General features: G+C 36.5%; 1 pseudogene across 1 annotated transcript; it reads left to right on the forward strand.

Moving 5' to 3' along the window:
- Positions 1–4,514: 4,514 nt before the first annotated feature.
- Positions 4,515–8,053, forward strand: LOC149570422 (putative receptor-like protein kinase At1g80870 pseudogene; annotated as a pseudogene). Its single transcript, XR_016362937.1, has one exon. The product of XR_016362937.1 is annotated as a putative receptor-like protein kinase At1g80870 pseudogene (transcript).
- The last annotated feature ends 441 nt before the right edge of the window (positions 8,054–8,494 follow it).

Raw genomic sequence — 8,494 nt, forward strand, 5'->3', positions numbered from 1 at the left:
GCCATTCCATGTGCATGCTCATATAGAGTTTGCCTTTGTGCTGAACAGTGTAGATTTGTGGGTTTTTGGGTGTGTTTTTTGCATGAGTTTGGTGTTTTCAATCGAGCATTTCATATTAGTTTTGGTTGCTGCTGTATTTTAGACTTTAAGCTGTTAAAATAGAGCTGAATATATGTATTGGGACGTGATTAAACTTCTGAGATAGTTTATTAGTGTTTTTGTGGTGTTTTCGGGCATTTTTGTGTTAATTTCGGGAGCCCGATGAGCATAGTTTTTGTCCTACATTTGTGAGCTGCTGTGTAAAGGCTATATAGATCTGGAAATGTCATTTTGTAGGCTGTTATGCTGCTGAAAAATGTGTAAAAATGGCCATTTTCAGATTTATTAATAATAGGTGAAGCTGTGAAGCTTTTGGCACCATTTCTGGCATACCCAATTTTGGGTTTCTTAAGAAATTTGGTGGATCTTTGGGATATCAGTTGTTTGATATTAAAGATCTGATTTGAGACTTGAATATCATGTAAAATCAGAAAAGGGACATTTCAGTTGGTCAGTCATAACAAAGCTAATCAATATTGACCAAGCATAGAAGTCACCGAGAAATTGCAATAATAACCAAGTTCAAAAGATACAGAGTAATAACACATCTACCTAGCAAAAAAAAGGTGTATTCTGAGTTGTACAAAGGCTACATAAAAATTTGAATTAGCATAGAATCTAATGTAGAATGATCATATTGAGCAGGAAACATGATTTACATAGATCAAGATAAAGATATGGAAAGATTTATTGGTAAGTTGAAATTGACTATTTATGATTTCAAGACACAGAAGGCCAATGAAATGTTAGAGATAATATATGGAACAACTTGGACTATCCTAGATCATTGATTTCAATCTATAATACATACTAGAGAATTCCAAAACCCTAATTAGGTTAGAGATTAGAAGAAGCAAAACAAAACTTTAACAACCTATAAGGAGCAATTTGAAAGTTTTGTTGAGATGAGATTTGTTGGTATTTAAGTGTTACGTTGAGAAGGGTTTAATTCAGAAGGACAAGCAAAAATTTAAGCAGCATAAGGAAGGATTCACTATAACAATGACTTAAGATGATATATTAGTAAGAAGAAGAGGGATCTAATCAACAAAGTAGGCTGCATTGCACAGATAAGTTTACTACTATTTTTTAACCATTGAAACATATTAAATCCTTTCACAAGGTAGACTTAATAGTCTTATTGTAAATCTCCTACTAGGGTACACACTCTAATATATAGTGTTGTAAAATCCTTGAAGAAGGTAGATCCTAATAGATCTATTTTTATGGCTCTTGGTAGAGTAAGTCAACAAAAGTGGCATCTTATTATGGCCCTAACAAGGCACCCTCTCACTACAATAGCGATGGATTTGTGGGCATCATCCCCACCATATTTTCCCCTCTAACCAAGGGTTTCTATGTGACCAAATACTTGTGTTATGTGTGATGATTTCATGGTTTATGCTTCACGATTCATGCAAGTTAGAATGGACAAAGTTATTTACATCTACAAGTATTGTGTTTAAAATTATATGTTTACCAATTTGTGAAAAAGGACAAGGGCATTTCAAATTTGGTTTAAGGTGAAAGATTTTTAGGATACTAGTTCAACCGCCCCCACCCCCAACTCAGCATCCTACCTTTCCTAAATAATCCAACACATGATTCTTACTTAGAACCCCACATACCTTCATGGTACAAAACACATGCCCTACAACATGAAATAACAAAATAACACAACCCTAGCCAGGACACTCCCATATGTATGTTATACCCTGAGTTGGATACACACAGTGTGCCCCTTATCCAATGCTTAAAATCCCAACAAAGACCTTACCTAGGAACTTTGTGTACCCACTGTATTGATCTTTCCTTCTTTTCTTATTTTTTTCCTTTTCTTTGTGTGTTCTCTGCTATTAATTTATACATATAAATAATTGTTCATAAGTAGTTACAAAGGTCACACCCTTTCATAATAATAATCTATTTTATTTAATTAAAATTAGTTTTAACTTTAAACATCATTTATCTCCATGGGAAAAAGTCTTGTAACATCATTATAATTCTTGTGCATATGTACATTTTTCACCTTGGTGACTTTTAGGACCTATTTTGCACATATTGACATGTCATGCATATCTATTACTCACATAATTGTGCATCCATGTTTAAATTGGGTTGATCATTTATATTTAACACTTAGATCTATCTTACACTTCACATTTAAATAATTAAATCAATTGTACTCTTACAAATTTGCATTAAATGAAAGAGGACTTGCTTGCATACTTCCTTGATGCGATTTAAGTTCAGTATTAGCATCCCTTTATCTCCTTGGGTTTTGCTAATCTAACTTGGATTATATGGAGAGTTATATTTGGAAGCCCCTTTTTTTCTTCTATGGCTTAGTGGGAAATTGGATAGTTAATGAATTCATCTTACCATTTTAACACCAAACATAAGTAATGATTTTTCCCACCTAGATCTCATAATGTTCAAGTGTCCATTCCAAGACACTTGAATACGACAAACAATCAATCAAAAGTGGTAGAATGAAAATTTCTAGAAGATAAATTTGACTTGTTCCACATATTAAATGCACTTTCTTTTCCAAATTATAAGTATTAGTTGATAGTTAATTAAATTGTACGAGTACACATTTAGAAAGGAGTGAAAAAATATTAAATTATATTAAAAGGTATTTTATTTTTAACATGAAACTTTGCAACCAACTCCATTAAATGAGATTATATAAGAATTATTGATGAGACCCAAAGATGAAGACAATTTTGAATTTGAGGTAATTGAAGAAATTAAGAGATCACCAACTTTAAAGTATATAAATTTTTGAAATTCAATATAAAGATTCATATTATATAGTTATAAAAAATTGTGAAACAAAATATTTATACATCAATTAATATTTGTTCACACAAAAAAATTATACAAGAGTTTATATACTTTATAAAAAAAATATTAATGTACTCCATGAAGAAGATTACACTATTATAATTCTAAAATACTGTTTGTCCTAAACTTAAGCCCAATTTAAATTTAAGAATAAAAAAATATAATACAATTTATTAAAAAATAATAATACAATCTCAAATATCTATTTAAAAAACACAATAAAATGCCTATCATATATTAAGATAAAAATACTTTGTCAAATTCATAATTATTTTTAAATTTTCGAAAAAAAAAAACTTAAAATATATCTTAAAAAATTGAATCTGTTTAACCACATCATATATCAACTGAACATAATCTCGTTGACTATATGAACACAATTTAAAAGAAAACCCGTATCAGATAGATAATCCTGAATTATTATATGAAAACAGTTGCAGAGATCTCACAGACTGCACACAAAATATATGACATATGAAAGCAAATCTAAAATCACCACCTAATCCAATATTAAAAGCTCTGCATTCTTCAGTTAAAAAAACCAACAATTACAGAGGCAACTTCACATCTTTTTGTTTATCAGGTAACCAAAAGCTCTGAAACTGCCTGGAAATAAAAAAATACACTTTTGGGGCCATATGATATTCCAGGGACAAATCCCAATTGAGTAACACACAATAAAAATGCAGCTCATACATTTGTTCACATGCCCCGAGAAAAAACTGTGAAGGGTTAAAAGGGAAAGAAAAAATTGCAGAAATCAGGCTGCCTTCACCAACTAAACAGTCTCAGATAATGGAAATATAGAAGTTTGATGATGTGGCAGACTGGGCCAAGTTTAAATAGAGGTGTATAAATGCAAGTATCAATCAGAGGGCTTTCCTTTTCTGAGGGATCACATGGATGGCAGCCTTTTTAGGCCTTCAAAACCGCTTCTTATTTGGCTCACTCTCCCTCTGTTTTTGAATAACAGCAACCCCTATCATTATTCAGATATGCTTCACTGATCTCAAACAAAACAAAACACATATATTATATATATACACACATTCATATTTTAAGTATAATGTATTGAATGGAAGAAACTATATATAAAGGCCTAGCAAGAACCAACTTTGATAGGTGGGGTTTTACAGGATGGAATGATGTCTATCAATTGAGCTACCTGATAATGGCTTTCTTATTTCTCAAATGGTTTTTGAATTGCCTATCTCTTTTGATTCAATGTAAAGGTGGGGCAAATAGCAACTCTCATAGGTGAGCTATTACAGAAAGTGCCCTAGTACAAGGGGAAGGAAGTCTACCAGTTGAGCTGGCTGATTTTTCCTTTCTTCTTTTCAGCTGACCCAGAAAACCCCATTCTCATAGGTGGACTCCTGTAAAAAAAAGTTATTTTTTAATAGAGGGAAGGAAGTCCACGAATTGCGTTGGCTGAAGTTAGGCTTTGTTCTTTCCAAGTGGGTTTTGAATTGTCTATATCTCCTTTTGTTTTAGTAATCCAATAAAAAGTCAATGATGTTCATCAATAAAATAATGCCTAGATTCTCTTGCTGCCTTAGCAGCCCAAGGATTGATAAGCTTTATCAGAAGTGCTGCAAGCTTAGGGAAGAGATATCTGCTTCTTATGGAAATTCAATATTTTTGGGCATTGCTGCTTTAGCTGAATGCTCAAGAAATCGCCCATGACCGGTTTTCATATCGATGTTGTTTGGTTGACTTGTTACTCACGTTACTTTGGGTTTTGGCCTGCACCAAACTTCCGTGGTATCATGTGGCCTTGAGTCCTCCAGCGATATGACTGAGTTGTCGTACAATCTGGCTGTAAAAGTACCAGCAGCTTGGACCTTTAATGGTACAAGTATACAGACTCACATGCACCTTTTCTCTTAGGTTATTTTCCCCTCATTCCCAATCCCTTTGTGGCCCATTGTTTGGATGACTTCTTTGCCTCTGCATCATATTGATATTGACTTTTATGGAAGCCGCCATGATTAACCTAGGAAGCACAACAAATCATGCATTTATGATCGGTGAATTTGAGGGGGCAGAACAATGATGGTTTGAAGAAGTAAGATGAAAGAAAAATATTTTGTTCATGTCCAAAATGGTACTCAATGGCAGCAATCAATACCCCGATTCAGGTTTACAAGAGAGTTTTATTTAAATATTTGTGTAAGGCTAGCCAGATTGATTTCTACTTCTTTGCTCAGGGTAGGTTTTCTAACTGTAATCCCTGATCAGCTTCCGATAATCCTTACTCTTTGAAAAGGGCTACTCCTTTTTAAATTTTAGGGTGGGTCATCTAGTTTTCAAGCTTGGGCAGGATTTTTGTGCCTTACTTATGGTCTTCTATTGAAAGTTGTTAGGAAAAGATTCGATCTTCACCGCATCCTATGTAGTTTTCTTTCGCTGGGTGTTCCTCTAATCTGAGCACTTATATTATGCTGGTTCTGTTTCTAGATTTCACACTCTCCATAACTTCTAATCTTTAAAACTAATATAGTTTTGTCTTGCCATTCATAGTATCTCTAGCACCAAGGGTTACGAGGGTCATAATCTTTGTTGCCGTAAACGAGTCTTCTGTTGGGCTGTGAAATCTTTGGTATTTGAAGCAAAAATGGTTGCAACATCCGCAAGATTAGGGCCAACCCTCGCCCCCTCTCCTAGCCCATGGGAGCACCCATTTTCATACTCTACCCATCATCGTTTCCAGGCTCTAGCTCTGGGATTTGCAGCCATGGGATTGGGAATGTTGGTTCTAGTAATATTTTTCATCTATTACAGCCGTCTGAGAAGCAACAGAACTAGCCCATATGACCTTAGGGCAGACACGAGACTGCAGAGATTCAGCTTCAGCGAATTGAAGGCTGCAACGACCTCCTTCAATGATTCAAACAAGCTTGGCAAAGGGGGATTCGGAGTGGTCTACAAAGGAGTTCTGATCAATGGCAAAGAGGTGGCAGTGAAAAAGCTAGATGTTTCATCTCAGCAGGGGGAAAGGGAGTTCCAGAATGAGATGTCCATCATAGCAGGATTACATTCCCCCTTCATTGTAGGTCTCTTGGGGTATTGCTCGGATGGAAACAAGAGAAGACTTCTGGTGTACGACCATATGCAGAAGGGTAGCCTTCAGGAGGCCTTGTTTGAAAACAATGACGATTCAAAGCTGGATTGGGAGAAGAGGTACAACATTATATTGGATGTTGCTCAGGCCTTGGCCTTCCTGCACCTTGAATGTGATCCACCCATTATTCATGGCGATGTCAAGCCCAGCAATGTCCTCTTAGATAACAATTTCAAGGCTCGCATTGCAGATTTTGGGCTTGCGAGGCTCAAGAGTGATGATATGTATTATATTGACATGTTTAATCAAAGCCAAGAGCTATGGAAGAGCCAGGACTTATTCAAGAGCCAGGAGCTTAGTAGGATTCTTGCAGGCAGAGATTCAAAATCCGGGGCTTCTGATGATGATGAGAGTAGTCACACAAACATGAACAGAAATCCTAAGGAAAGCCCTGACAAGGTCATGTGTATAGAGGGCGACTTAGCTATTGATGTAATAGATGAACAACAACACACAACGGATCCTTCTGTAGGTGTTGATGATGTACATGCCAAGGGAAAAGAGATTGTATCAGAGCATTTGGGTGTTGGTGGATGTGAGGATTGGATGAAGATGTACCCATCCGAAGAAGGAACTGATTGGAGTAAGGAGCTACAGGATGGCAATGTTCAGGAGAAGAATTTTTGGAGTAAGGATTGGTGGACTAAACATGATGGCAGTGGAGAGCTCAGCACAATGGAGTATATCATGGAGTGGATTGGCAGACAAAGAATGAGCCACAAGATCAAGAAAAAAACTAGGAAAGTGAGAAAAAGGACTACTGGCCCAGATGAGGAGACGGTGAGCAATCAGACAGAGTCCATGAGAAAAACAAAGAAGGGGAAAAAGGGCAAGGAAAAGGCTAGAAAGATCAAGGAGTGGTGGAAGGAGGAATATTTTGCAGAGATGAGCAAGAAGAGCAGGAAGCTTGAGAAAATCAAGTGGAAGAGTTCATCACATAGGTTTGATAGGGGAAGAAACAGTGTTAGTAGAAGGGACTTCATGTGGGATAATCATAAAATCAGAAGAGACAGTTCTTGCTCCATGGGAAGTGAGATGTGGAGTGGTGATTTGGTGAGCAGAGATCTAAGCAGCACCACAAGCATGAGAGGAACAGTTTGCTACGTTCCTCCTGAGTATGGAGGATGTGGGTTTCTGTCTGAGAAGGGAGATATATATAGTTTTGGAGTACTGATGTTGGTGATTGTCTCAGGGAGGAGGCCTCTGCATGTCATGGCATCTCCAATGAAGGATTTTGAGAAGGCTAATCTCATTTCTTGGGCAAGGCATTTGGCCCAAACAGGAAACACTTTAGATCTTGTGAGTGACTCATTGAAAGGTTCATTTGATAAAGACCAGGCAAGCTTATGCATTACTCTGGGTATTCTTTGTTTGCAGAGAATTCCTGAAACAAGGCCTCATATATCTGATATTCTTAAGATTTTGAAGGGTGAGATGGATGCTCCCTCTTTGCCTCTTGAATTCTCACCTAGTCCCCCCAGCAGGATCTACAACAAATCTCAAAGAAAACCCCAATCAGACAGTGCGGCGCCTTCCCCTGTTCCATAGCTTACATCATGCTGTAATGCAAAATGAATGGCGACTTTTCATTTGTTTGGAGTGCATCTGGATTAGATTGTATATACAGTTTTTGCATCAATGATTCCACGATCCATCATCAAGATGACAGAGCACAGAAGAAAAGATGAGGACATTAGAAAAGAGATAAAGAAATAATGCAATTGTGATGCAAAATGAATGGTGACTTAATGTAAGCATACAGATGACTTTTTTGTTTGTTCACAAGGGTTTGTAATTGTGTAAGTACAATCATTGCAACTGTCCAGGTCCTTTTTACCATAAATATCCCCACTGTTGTATCAGGATTTGATTTTCTCAGAAAGAATGCAGTTTTGGGTGATCTTGATATGTATATTTTATTTTAGCACTCTGTAAACAACCTAATCAATACTTTGAACGTTGAATGTACTTATTCGCCTATCTTGTCTTGAGATGAATGAAATTCTGTAACAGGAGTGTTGAGATTGGCTAACATTCAATCATATGGGGTTGCAAGCTTTGGGTTTAACTATGGAGGAAACTCTGTAGTTAAGCGCGCTCAGGCTGGAGTAGTACTGGGATGGGTGACCTCCCGGGAAGTCCCGGTGCTTCACCCCTGTGAGCATCACCTAGATCCAATGAGTGCTAAGTGTTCCATTTATTCTCATGAGAGATGGATTCATATTGAATCACTACTCATGAAACATGGGTCATCGAGTTTGACTCAAAATCACACAGTTAAATCCTGATATTCATATCACAATTCAATCATATGTTTCTCTTGATTTGCAGTGGGCATTCCGTCAAGTGAAAGGACATCATTTAAATTTTTTTATCAAGATATCTTTCTGTTTTCATGTTACCTACCTAGCGCTCTGTAGG

Source organism: Cupressus sempervirens, chromosome 3, assembly GCF_028749045.1.
Source record: "Cupressus sempervirens isolate cs-2001-9-10 chromosome 3, ASM2874904v1, whole genome shotgun sequence".
Classification (NCBI taxonomy): domain Eukaryota; kingdom Viridiplantae; phylum Streptophyta; class Pinopsida; order Cupressales; family Cupressaceae; genus Cupressus; species Cupressus sempervirens.